At 43.9% G+C, this 13,526-nt stretch overlaps 1 long non-coding RNA gene across 2 annotated transcripts in view; it reads right to left on the minus strand.

Moving 5' to 3' along the window:
- LOC103103086 (uncharacterized) overlaps nt 1-13,486 on the minus strand; it is a 44,618-nt gene extending 31,132 nt beyond the window's left edge. The window contains exons 1-2 of one of the 2 annotated variants that reach the window (XR_008915266.1): nt 10,513-13,486; nt 9,035-9,128 (exon numbers count right to left, since the gene is read on the minus strand). This is a non-coding gene — a long non-coding RNA (uncharacterized LOC103103086). Of the gene's footprint in view, nt 1-9,034 lie in introns of both variants that reach the window. The other variant, XR_459647.3, reaches the window with a different exon arrangement.
- Between the last annotated feature and the right edge of the window lie 40 nt (nt 13,487-13,526).

A 13,526-nucleotide genomic window follows, 5' to 3' on the forward strand; every position in this document is an offset into this window, starting at 1 on the left:
CTCCTTGTTTCTTCAGCACACCACAGAGTACCTGATCTATTGAAGGACTCACTAACTGCTTTAGAATTTCTTTTGATTCCTTCTGACGACAATGGAGCCAAAAATATATTGTCGTGGAGGATCTATTCATTCAAATGATATTTATTGGACTGGAATGTTTAAGGCCCTTGGTGGGAGTCCCAAAATCTTGTGGCAGTCAAGGTTGGAAAACTAGAACAGATTAAGCCCCAAAAGGCTGTAGCAAGTGCATGACCTCTGATGGATGGACAGCTTGTTCCAGAATTCAGTGTCTGTTCATCCGCTCTGTAAGGGTTTTGACCCTCAGGCAGCATCAGAGTTAGATTATTGAGTGACTGGCTATGAATCAAGAGCCCATGCCCTGCCTTTATTCTTCTAAATCCTCCCCTATTCCCAGCCTTATTCTCATGGGCCTCAAGAGAGGGTAAAGGACCTTCTCCAGGCTATACTTTTCTGTAGATTGCCACCATGAGACCCTGGACACCTCTCACCATCCTGGTGCTGTTTGTCACACTCTGGCCTGAGATGAAGACGGTTCAAGTCCCAGGTGGGTGTGGGGAATATGTGCCTGAAGAGGTCAGACAAAGGGAAGGACCCGAGTGATTCTAGAAGCTAGACTCCCAGGAGGCTTTGTCTCTTCAAATAGGGATTCCATCACACTATCAGACTCTTCCTTCCCACCCTGATTTAAGATTGAGCAGAGGAGACCGTCTCATCCTAGGAGATGGGAATCTTAAAACCTTTGGCTAAAGATAGAAAAAATGAGTGAGGGGGGATGGAAAAGAAGTTTTCTTCCTCACCAGCATCCATCACCAAAAATAATCCTTTCCCATACCTAAGACCCTTAGATCAAGGCAATATCAAGATGGTGGAATGAGGCAACATTTTTGCCCAGCTAACTCAATATACCTCCACTAAAATTAAAAAAAAAAGTGGGGGAAGTGGAGCTTACCAAGTTCTGACTGGGAAAGTGCTAGAAATAAGAATAGGCACCAACTGACAGCTCTCTTGCCCATTGCCTGGTTCTGGGTCACAGCTCCAGGTTGTAGAGGAGTGATTGTGGTCTCCACTATGCCTGGGAGAGGAAAAAATTTTGGCTCTGAGTCCAAAAAAGGGGGGCATCTCGATTTTAACCTTTAGTCCCATGTATAAGCCTGAAGTAGAATAATCTGGAGATCAAAATCAAGAAGTAAACAAGGGTTAAGTTACTTTAAACCTGCAGAACCTAGACCAGCTGCTGTCTATGGAAACCAAACTGGGTCGGGAACTTATATAGAACATACTGTGAATTTTAGATTTACTCCACCCTACTTAGTCTTTAGAATTCTAGCAACCAGGAACATATAGGAGGGAGGTCTGTGTGCTAGCAAGTGACAAATCGGAAACAACTGGCTTAAACTTGGCTTCAGACAGCCCAGGGGGACAGCTAGAATGTATAATTGAAAATCTGTTACCCTAAAAAAAGAACTACATATCCCAAGAGCCCACTGATTTCCTGTTATTACATACTTCCTATAAACAGAGGATAAAGGGCGTGGGCATTGAGGCTCCTCCTCCTCTTTGAGATGATGCAGCAATTAGCAGTGATGGTGGTAAGGTGGGGATTTTGAAAATGGCTAACTAGTCATGGACATGTGGTTTTTATTTTGTATCCTCTTTATCCCTTGATTTCTAATGATCATTTAATAAACCTCCTTAAAATATAATATTTTTACTATTAAGATATCATTTTAATTTTCACAATACCAAGAGAACAGCAAACAACCTCTCCCTAGAACATGCTACTTTGGAAGTATTGGAAAACTTGCAGGTTCTTAGATTGAGCTGTGAAAACAGTAAAGGGTCATACAAAGACTCTGGCAAGACATCCCCCCAGAAGTGAGTAGAGCCCAAAACTAACACAGAATCCAAAGTGAAGAAATAGGCTGGAAAAATGAGCCAAAAAAAATAATGTTAACCATAAAATCTCCAATGTTAAGAGGAAAATTCAACATGAACACAGGAGATAATGGCTTTAAAGCATCAACAAGCGAAGTCTCAAAGAAAAGTACAGACTGGACACAAGCCCAACAAGAATTATTAGATGAGTTTTGTTTTGTTTTAAGAGCAAAAAGTTATTTTTAAAACTAAGATTAAAATGATATCTTAATAGTAAAATATTATATTTTAAGGAGGTTTATTAAATGATCATTAGAAATCAAGGGATAATCAAGGGATGGTAGAGTGGAAAGCTGAGAAAGAAATGAGAGCCATGAAAGAAAGTTATTAAAAGAGAATTAACTTTGGGAAAGAGTTACTGAAGAAAATAACTTCTTAAAATGTGGACACATAGCAAAAGAGGTACTAAACCTTACCAAGTCCCTTAGATCTAAGTGTTTGTCAAAGAAGAAGCCCATAACTTGCCCTTCTCCATGGAGCCCATAACCTAAAACAAAGGACTGAGGACATATATATTTTTTCCCAAATAAACAACTTTAAAACATAAACTATATCAGGGAATGTCAGAGCTAGAAAAATTGTTTTTGGGCATCTATGCTCATTTTTCCGACCTCACTGTATCTATAAAATGTTCATTTCCCAGAGTTCCCTACCAAAAATGCATCTTTCTTAGAGGAGGTCCTTATCAGGGATTAGTAATCAGCTATGAGAGGTCAATGTCTCATGGGAATTGTCTGGCATTCCTTAGAGCAGAGAGGATACCCTTTTCTCTGATGCCTGAGGTAACCAGATTGGGGCCAGGTCGAATCTCTTGCCCTCTGAGCCTTTATTTCTTCATCTAGACAATGACTGGATCTCAGAGCTCTACAGCCTATGCAGTTTGCCTCTAGATGCCTCGTCTGCCATCTCCACGTTTCCCTTCCCTCCTGTGCTCCGCTTTCAGAACTTTGCAGGGAGAAGATGGACCAAGGCCCCTGCCGCGCGTACTACCTTCGCTGGTTCTTTGACAAGAAAGCCATGACGTGCGAACCCTTCGTTTACGGGGGTTGTTACGGCTCCAGAAACAACTTCCCGAGCAAGCCTCTGTGTCTTGGAACCTGCCTCAACTGGGGTAAGGCTTCTCCGGGGCTCAGGGCAGCCCATCCACCGCCAACAGCACCCCAGTCCCAGGCTGAGGAGCAGGGTTTAAGGGTTGGCATCGGAGCCTTAGGTGGGGGGCTGGCTGGGCATGAGGGCAAAGAATGATGGGAAACAGGTAGGACTTGAGCAATGTAAGACCAGAAACACTGATTAATGGCTCTTTCTCCCTTTAGATGGCTTTTCTGTTCAGGTTTGAGAGGATTCCCTAATCTCTGGCCCATGAGCTGCTGGAGCTCATCTGCAATTGGTCCATGCTTATCTCTTCTCTCCCAGTGATAAGGGGGGAAATGTGGAGCCTTAGATGGGCCAATAATGCCCAGAGACCATGAGAAAGGAGGCTCTCTGGCAGAGGCAGAGGCCGGAGGAGCCAAGCTGTCTAGATCTCCTCTAGGATCGCTCTAACTGGGTGACGCTGGGTCTACATATCCTGCTCCCTGGCTACAGGCAGTCAGGCATGGAGGGGAGCTCCCTTCCTCAGATCTCCCTAGGGTTTGCCTGTTCACTCCTGGGGTGGAGGGAGGGGGTGAGTCTCCTGGGAAAAGAGTCCAGGAGAAAAGGTGAGAAACTGAGTCACTCTCATGAGGTGACAAGGATGGGAGTCTGTTTTCCAGGCTAAAGAGAAGAAACTGTCTACTTTCCAGGCAGAGCCCAGCCTCTCCTGGCCTCCAGAGGGTTCAGACTGCAGCCTTCCGTGCCAGATGCTGGGTCTCCATGCCTCTACTCTTTCCTGTCCCTTCCCCCTCCCTCTCTAAGTTCTCAGTTCCAAGCTCACCTCCTGGGTTGGTGTTGACCGTCCGGTCAGGTCCCTGAAATAAAGTGTCCATCTGCATGGAACTGTCCAGCCTGTCATCTTCCAAAAGCATTTATTTCAACCCTTTCCTTCCATCTTAAAACCAATACTGCCTATTTTTTGGTTCCAAGGCAGAAGAGCGGTAAGGCATAGGCAATGGAGGTTAAGTGACTTGCCCAGGGTCACACAGCTAGACCAAATTTGAACCCAGGACCTCCCATTTCTAGACCTGACTCTCTATCCACTGAGCCACCCAGCTGCTCCCCTTTCCAACAGCATTTGCTCCTTGCAAGGTCTTTGCTAGGCAAATGCTCTTAGAAAGGAGCTAGACAGAGAGCCCCAGGTATCCTGCCTTCTCAGTCTCATCCTTGAACACAATGTGACTCCAAGCAGAAGGCGCCCCAAATACAGGCCTGGAATATTTGATGAAACAAGTGCATTATCCACTGTTGTGTCTACCATAGAGCCAGTCCATGTGGGGCAAAATTAGGACGTTTTCTGGTTTGCCTCATGGAGGAAAAAGACAAGACTAGGTCTCTGCAGTCAGTGAGAGTCAGAGGTGGGGAGGAAAGAGTTGAGAACCACAGAAGGGAAGGTGGAATTCCATTTGGACACGTTATTAGTAGGTAATAAAAAATTAATAGTAGGTGATAAATTAGGGCCAGTTAGTTGGCCCTATAGGCAGAGTGCTGGACTTGGAGTCAGGAAGACTCGAGTTCAAATTTGGCATCAGACATTTACCAGTTGCATGACCTTGGGCAAGTCACTTCATCTTGTTAGCCTCAGTTTCCTCATCTGTAAAAATGAGCTGGGGAGGGAAATGGCAAACCACTCCAGGATCTTTGCCAAGAAAACACCAAATGGGTCACAAAAGAGTCAGACAACTAAAACAACTCGACAGCAATAAATTAAATTAGTAGGTAATAAAATTAAAAATTAGTTTAGTAAAACCCAGTTCTAGGTGCACATTTCAGGAAAGACCTTGGCACATTGGAGCATATGCAAGAGAGAGACTTAAAAGAGTGAGGGAGGGCAAGTAGGTGACTCAGTAGATAGAGAGCCAAGCCTAGAGATAGGAGGTCCTGGGTTCAAATCTGACCTCAGACACTTCCTAGCTGTGTGACCCTGGGCAAGTCACTTGACCCCCACTGCCTAGCCCTTACCACTCTTCTGCCTTGGAACCAATACACAGTATTGTTCCACAATACACAACCAATATACAAGATGGAAGGTGAGGGTTTTTTTAAATAATAATAATAAATAAATAAATAGGAGCAGCAAGGTGGCTTAGTGGATAGAGAGCCAGCCCTGGAGACGAGAAGTCCCAAGTTCAAATTTGACATTATATACTTCCAAGCTGTGTGACCTTGGGCAAGTCACTTGATCTCAATTGCCTAGCCCTTATCAGACTGCTGCCTTGGAACCAATACTTAACATTGATTCAAGATGGAAGATAAGCATTGAAAAAATATAAAAATATAATTTTATAATATATATTATATAAAAATATAATATGAATAATATAAACTTATTATGCATCATATATAATATTCATTTTCTATTTTATATAATAGAATATTAATGTATATTTATTATCTATAAAATATATAATATATGAATTATAAATAATATAAAATATATAAATTAAAAAAGATCTCCTCCCCATAAAAAGAGATAGAGTGAGTTCCCCATTCCTGGAAGTGGTTAAGCTGAGCCGGTTAGAGATGTGGTAGCAACCATGTATATGATCGTTGAGGTCCCCACCAGGCATAACTTTCTATAGCTTCTGTTCAAAGGTCCTTTCTAGCTTGGCCAATCTGTATGTTAAAGTTCCATCTGGCTCTGACCATCCGTGTTCTACATCCTGATGTTCTAGCTCCCAGTGCCCCCTTCTAGCCGTCACCTTCCTATATTCCAGAGACCCTACCATGCCCAGCCCTGGTTTGACGTTACATCCCCTTCTTGAACCCTAGTCTCTTTTTTTTAAACCCTTCCCTTCTGCCTTAGAATTAATGCTGGGTATTGGCTCTAAGACTGAAGAGTCTAAGGACTAGGCAATGAGGGTTAAGTGACTTGCCCAGAGTCACCCAGCTGGGAAGTGTCTGGGGCCAGATTTGAACCCAGGACCTCCCATCTCTAGGCCTGGCTCTCCATCCACTCAGCTGCCCCGCCCCCAGTCTCTTAATCTACAAAACTTTGATAATAACAAACCTTTTCCTCCTCCCTCCTGGTATTGTTCAGTTGCATCCAACTCTTGGTGACCCCTTTGGGGGGTTTTCTTGGCAAAGATCCTGGAGTGGTTAGCCATTTCCTTCTCCAGCTCATTTTACAGATGAGAAAACTGAGGCAAATGGGATTAAGTGACTTGTCCAAGGTCACATAGCTGGAATAGTCTGCCATGTCCTTCTCCAGCTCATTTTACAGATGAGGAAACTGAGGCAAAAAAAGGTTAAGTCACACAGCTAAATGTGTAAGGCTGGGTTTGAACTCAGACCTTCCCAACTCCAGGCTCTGGTGCTCTAACCACCACACACTCTAAGAGCCAGAAATGCTTTAGAGCATCAAATGGAAGCTTTGGGTCATGAGCTTCGATCTAAAAAGGACCAGATGCTGGATTTGGAAGCTGTTTGGCAAACTCTCTGCCCTTCTGGGGCCTTATGAAGCCCTAAGGATGAATCTAGGGGCCTGGAAGCCCTCCCAGATTTCACATTAGCCACCTGGATTGTGTGAATGTACAAAGCAAAGGGTTTTTGGTGTGCGGGAATCCTGGGATATGGAGACAATATAGTCCTTGCTTTGGTCTGGGAGGACAGGAAGAGGAAGAGAGGCAGAAGGGGAAATGGCATCACCAAGGAGAGAAAGCAATGTCTGGGGAAGCCAGACGGTGGGGAGAGAAGACCCTAGACTGAGATAGTCTGGAAGATGGACTCTAAGACCTTTCCTCATTAGCCTGAAGAACAAACAGGATTTGGGCGACATTCGAGGCACCAGTGGGCCACTCGATCGCTTTCTGAATCTATCCAGGCAGGTCTCAGAGCTAACCCAGGCAGCCTGTGTCCCTGCCTTGGACCCACTCTTGTGAGTCACATTCCTGCCATAGCCAAGCTGACCTCACTACAGTGTGGTCCAGGGTGCTAACTTGGAAATAACCCAGACCTCCCAAGCAATCAGAAAATGCACTCTTTAATCAGGGTTCAAATACGTGGCCACCACACAGAGCCAAAGGCTCTGGGAACCACCTCCCTGGGAGAAGGCACCAGCTAGATGCCTTCTCCAAAGAGGAAAGGCGATCGGGAGTCCTTCTATCCCCTGGATAATTAGGTATCACAAACAGGTTTGTGAACCTCTTTGCCGGCTATAACTATGGCATCAGGGAATGGTCAGCTGTAACAAATCAAACGAGAAGGTCAAACTGGAGAAGAAGACTTTTGTCCAATAGAGAAGCCTTCAAAGCAAGCAGGTGCTTAACATTCAAACCAAACTGGGGTGCTTGGCACTGGGATTTCTCCAAGGTAAACTGAGTCATCCAAAAATCCACATTGACAAGGGTGATACCAAACCTAACCATCACTGACCACCACGGGCCAGGTCAGAAAAGCAACTTGTCTTCTGCCCACGGGCCCCCCAAATCTTCACAGCTGGGACCACTTACCCTCAGCTGCAAGTTTGGCTCCTGAACATAACCCTAGCTCACACCTGCTGCCCATCTAAGTGTGTTTTCACCAAAGATTTACTGTTAGATCTCCCTGATGAGGGTTTCAGGTCAACTCCCAACCAGGAGATTTACTAGCTCTTGTGTCCAACTGAACTGAAAAAGAGGTCTCTGATGTGGTATGGAGGTGACCCGGCCTCTCAACACTATGCCAGGACCCTTCAGGTTTGGGCAGGTCCCAACAGGCTGGACATCCACCACAACCTGCATTGGCAGGTCTTCTTTCCAGAAAAGGACCACCACGTGTCTAGCTCCTCTGTGGATAAATGAACCTGTGGCGAAATGCACTCTCTCTCCTCATCAGTGTAGTCTCAAGCCCCCACCAGTGCACTTCTATTTACCCAAATCCAATCTTTCACAAAGATGAGGATTCACTAGATCTCTAACAACTGTTTACTTAATAAGGTGAAAACAACAACAATAATAATAATAGATCTCTAACAGTCATTCATTAATAAGGTGAAAACAACAATAATAACAATAACAAAAGATCTCTAACAACCATTTACTTAATGAGGTGAAATCAATAATAATAATAATAATAATAATAATAAAAGATCTCTAACAGTCATTCACTTAATAAGGTGAAAACAACAACAACAATAATAAAAAGATCTCTAACAACCATTTACTTAATGAGGTGAAAACAACAAATTTCTAACAATTGTTTACTTAATGAGGTGAAATCAATAATAATAATAATAATAAAAGATCTCTAACAACCATTTACTTAATGAGGTGAAATCAATAATAATAATAATAATAATAGATCTCTAACAGTCATTCATTAATAAGGTGAAAACAACAATAATAACAATAACAAAAGATCTCTAACAACCATTTACTTAATGAGGTGAAATCAATAATAATAATAAGATCTCTAACAATCATTCACTTAATAAGGTGAAAACAACAACAACAATAATAAAAGATCCCTCACAACCATTAGCTTAATAATAAGGTGAAAACAACAATGCCAATTCGTATTAGGCAAACAGAAATAATAACTATATCATTGTCCACTCATAAACTAAGATCACATTCTCCCACCAATGTATTCAGTATTTGACTAGAAGGAGTAGGCATAAACCTGGGGAAAGCCACATGAATGAGGAAAACCCCTGTGCTCGGGTGTCATCTTTCTCTGGGCACCTCCTGTGACGGAGATGGTTCAGGGATCCATTTACTGTGTGGACATCACATCACGACTACATTCAGCCACAAGTGCCACAAGATTTTGTCGGTGAATTTACCAGTGGTGTAGATGGAACATTACTGGTGAGGTTCAGTGGGACCAGAGCTGAGAAGCCACTATCTGAGGCTGTGGGAAGTGGGGAGTCCCAGCAGGGAGGAGAAGAAGGTAAAAGAAGAGAGGGTGAGAGGAACTGAATCTGGGTAGATTATAAGAAGGGAGGCTGGCTGGTGATTAGTCTTACCTGCAGACTTACAGAATTTCTCGTCTGTGGTGGCTCTTCCTGGGTCCGTGCCCCAAATCTGGCTCCCTGATTCGACTGTCCTGACATTTCTATCCTGTCATAAACAAACAAAATGTTCACTTGTAAACACTCTGCATGAAATGTCACCCACTGAAAAGGGCAGCAAACATGAGCATTCTCTTGGGAAATTGGACACATGGAGGCACACACTCCTCTGCCCCTTCCAGGAAAACTTGCTCCAAACAGCTGAGTTGGTGATGGCGCTAATGATGATGGTCAAGGACTTAGAAATGATGTGGTAAGGTTGCCCCTAGTACGATGTAAGAAGGGTGCGGCTGTTTGTCCTTTCTTTCTGTGGCAGGATCCAGGGAGGTGGCCCTTGCAATTAGGACTTGACGGGGGTCTTCGAGTTCATCTCGTTTTATATAAGAGGGAAGTAAGGTCCAGAGAGAGGTGGTATCTTCCCTGAGAGCACCCAGGAAGTAAATGGCTGAGCCAGGTCTATTTCCAAATCCAGTGGGAGCTAAAAGACTCAACTTACAGTCATAGTTAATAGAATCATAGACTTTAGGAACCTCTGGGGTCATATTACAATATGATTTCCTCATTTTACAGATGAGGAAACTGAGGCCCAAAGAAGTTAAGGGACTCACCCAAAGCCACATAGGCATGAAACCATGAGCTCCTTGAGGGCAAAGACTGGCTTTTACCTCTCTTTGCATCCTCAGCACTTCATATGGTTCCTGGCACATAGTAAGTGTTATTGTCTGACAAAATGACAGATCTAGAGTTCCATAGCTTCTCTACCCTTAGTCTTGCCCCTTCCCTAATCCTTCCTTGGCATAGCTACCTAATTGTTTGTCCTAAGAAAGGAGTTCCAACTCCCTCAAGAAACTCCAACAGCTCCCTCTAGGACAAAATACAGTCTTCTCTATTTGCCACAGGGACTGTCACATATAGAGCACAACTGAAAAAGGCTGGAATACAGCACTGATGGAAAATGATGAACACGTTCCCCCTACATAATATTCCCCTCTCCCTTCTCCTAGCCTTTTCTGAGGTTGTCTCTCCTGGCTGGAACACACTACATCCTCACTGCTGCCTCACAGACTCCCAAGGTTCCTTCAAGGCTCCACTCTAATCAATAAGGGGATACAGAGTACAGGATGGGAGGCCTTACTGAGCCCTTATCAGGGCTGCTCATCCTTCTCTGGTGTCCACCTGCCACCCAGCTTTCACCTGTGGCTCCAAGAAGCTGTAGGATACACAGGGGTCACACCCTAGTAAAACCACCTCAGTGTAGAGGGGCTAAACCAGCTTGAGGATAACTGATGAGCCCCCAACCCATCAGTGAGTTAGAGGGGTGTCTACCCCAGGCACGTGAAGACACCCTCTCTCCATAGGAAGGGACAGATGAGAACATTTTGTTCCAACAGTCATGAAAGTTGCTGAGGCAGGAGCTTAGAGCTTGGACAGACCCAGAAGAAGCCACGCTCATCCACTGCTATCACCAGTCTTCATGACTTTTGTCTTGCCACTGGATTTCCATGACTCTGGAAGAGAGAACAAGGCTGGTGACTTTGTACAACTCTGCATCACTTAAAGCCAATTCATGCTCAAGTCCAAAGGCATCAGCCAGGAATGCCATTTTGGTCCTCTTCAAATTTAAAGACAACAACCAACTAACCACCCTACCAGTTCAACCAGAACTCATTAAGCACTTATGTCATCAAGGACACAGACAGAAATGAAATGATCTCTGCCCTCAAGGACTTTGTGTTTTCTTGTAAGGAAATATATACATAGAAAATTAAACATAAAACATATGTGAAATAATTTCTGGGGAGTATGAATCTAACAACTAGGGCAGTGATGGTGAACCTTTTTAGAAACCAAAAGCCCAAACTGCAACCCTCACATAGCTTATGAGCCTGTCACCTTACCCAAGACAGGGGAGGGAAAAAGTGTTCCCATTGGGCTGCTGGGCAGAGAGCAACCTGGCCCCATGTCCCTCTGGCTTTCTAGTAATGGACTTTGGTGAACTCTGTGCTGGGCAAAGGCAATGGTGTGTGTGCCTACAGAGAGGGCTTTCAGTGCCCCCTCTGGCACAAGTGCCATAGGTTTGCCACCATGGAACCAGAGGATCAACAGAAGCTTCCTGTGGAAAGTGGCACTTGGGCTGAACTTTTAAGAAAATAGGGATCCTAAAAGGCAGGCGCAAAGGAGTAACATCTCAGACAGGGGGACCTGCCTGACAAAGTCACAGAGTCTGGAAATGGAATGTCTCAGGCTTCAAATAGTAAAAACATTGTATGACAGTGTGTAGAAAGTCATGTTCTGAAGAGGTCAACTATGATTTTTGCCTTTCTTACTGATCCCAGAACTTAGCACAGTGCCTGGTGCATCATGGGTACTTAATACATCCTTATTGAAAGCTATCTCCCACAGATATTGTTGTTATTTATCCTTTGTTTTTGAAGAAGACCCTACAGATAGAGAAGTGATAGACTCCGTGAAGATTGAAGCTTTTATATATACATACATATATATTTGTTTTGGAAACAACTAATGAGGAATTTTTTTTTTACTTGGCTATACATATTTGTAACAGCCTTGGAGTCAGAAGATCAGATTCCAAATTCCACCTCTCATCTATACTAGATTTATCATCCCTGGCCTCAGTTTACCCATTTGTAAAATGAGGAGGGACCAGAAATGGTAGCCCTTAGATTCTAAATCTATGATCCTATGATTCACATCCCTAGCACTTAGCCAATAGCAGTCATTTATTAAATGATGACTGGAGTCAGGGAAACTTGCATTTGAATCCCAGCTCAGCACTAGTCAAACATGTGACTTTGAACAAGTCATTAAAACTTCTCTGAACTTTATTTGTCTCATCTGCAAAATAGCATAAAAACATTTCCACAAAGTTGTTGGGAACATCAAATAAGATTAATCAAGCCAGATTTATGAAGTGCCTACTATGTGCCGAATCTCACCTTCTACAGGAAGCTGTCGCCTGTCCCCTAGAACCCCACTGCATTTTCTCTAAGACTACCTTCCATCTGCTTTATTTTTTTTTTTAACTTTTTGTCTTGGGAAGTATACTAAGAATTGATTCCAAGGCAGAAGAGCAATAAGGGCTAAGCAGTTGGGGTTAAGTGACTTGCCCAGGGTCACACAGTTAGAAAGTATCTCAGGCTATATTTGAACCTGGAACCTCCCACCTCCAGGTCTGATTCTCTCTCTATTGAGTAACCTAACCCATTCTTTATATAGCCAGTTTATCTTCCCCATTAGGTTAGATTAGAGGGCAGGCATCAAGGGTTTTTGTTTTGTCTTTTCTTGCATTCTTTGGATAAAGGGATATCTGGTACGGGTAGGTACTTACTTACTAAATGCCTGCAATTTGGTTGCACATTAGCTCAGTCTATTCAAATTCCCACTACTTGAAGTTATAATAATGTAAAATATGGCCAGTGGTTCCAACCAGGGCTGAAGACAGCTCAAATTGGCTTTAAAGAATCTATTAAATTTTCAGTGTAAACATTGTCTCAGAATTTAGCAAAGTGTTACAGATTAGGCTTTAAAATATGTTCTGCATTCACTCCCCAGCCCATATTCATACTCCCAGCCCAGGGTGTTAAATATTTGCCAGACCATCAAAATATGCTGCACCCATTGGAATAATGGATCACATCACAGAATTCTTTTTTTCCCCCTCACTCAACTTAAGCAAAAGTGAAAAAATTCCTGTTCCCAAGAAGCATACAGTCTACTATCTGTGTGGGATGGACTCAGCCTGATCAGGGTGACTAGGACCAACTCCCTCATTTCACAGAGGAAGAAACTGAGGCCCTGGTGCTATCTCAATAGGTAGCAGGTGATTTTAGAGGAAGGGTACTGGCAGCCCCTGGGGGCGTGGGGGGTGATGGGTTTTGGAAATAGGTGCTCTTGGAGCTGAACCTTGAAGGAAATTAAATAACTGACAGAAAGCACTTTGTAAACTTTGCAGTAACAATTTCATTATTTGTTGTTTTTTTTTTCTAGAACCCTTACTTTCTGTCTTAGAATGTAAGGATTAGGCAATGGGGTTAAGGGACTTGCCCAGGATCACACAACCAGGAAGGAGCTGAGGTCGAATTTGAACTCAGGTCCTCCCAACTCCCAGGCCTGGTGCTGTGGGTGCCACCAAACCGCCCCGATGTCATTATTTATTATGGTTCTACCCCTACTCCTAAACCCTGGCTTGGGTCCCGTGGTCCCCTTGGGGCGAAGAAATGTGCAATCCTGGCTCCTGGATCTGGGGGTTGAGATTAGACCGGGATGCACTGAAGAGCACTGAGAGGGGAGAGTGGGCGCCCCCCAACTTCCGTAAAGTGGCTTCACTTCCCAGGGATTCCACTCTCCCAGCCCTGGACTCCTGCTAGTTCACCCTAGTCGGCCGCGACGGGGCGGAGTCTAGAGAGTGATATCTACATGGGGGTGG

This window comes from Monodelphis domestica, chromosome 1 (genome assembly GCF_027887165.1).
Source record: "Monodelphis domestica isolate mMonDom1 chromosome 1, mMonDom1.pri, whole genome shotgun sequence".
Lineage (NCBI taxonomy): Eukaryota > Metazoa > Chordata > Mammalia > Didelphimorphia > Didelphidae > Monodelphis > Monodelphis domestica.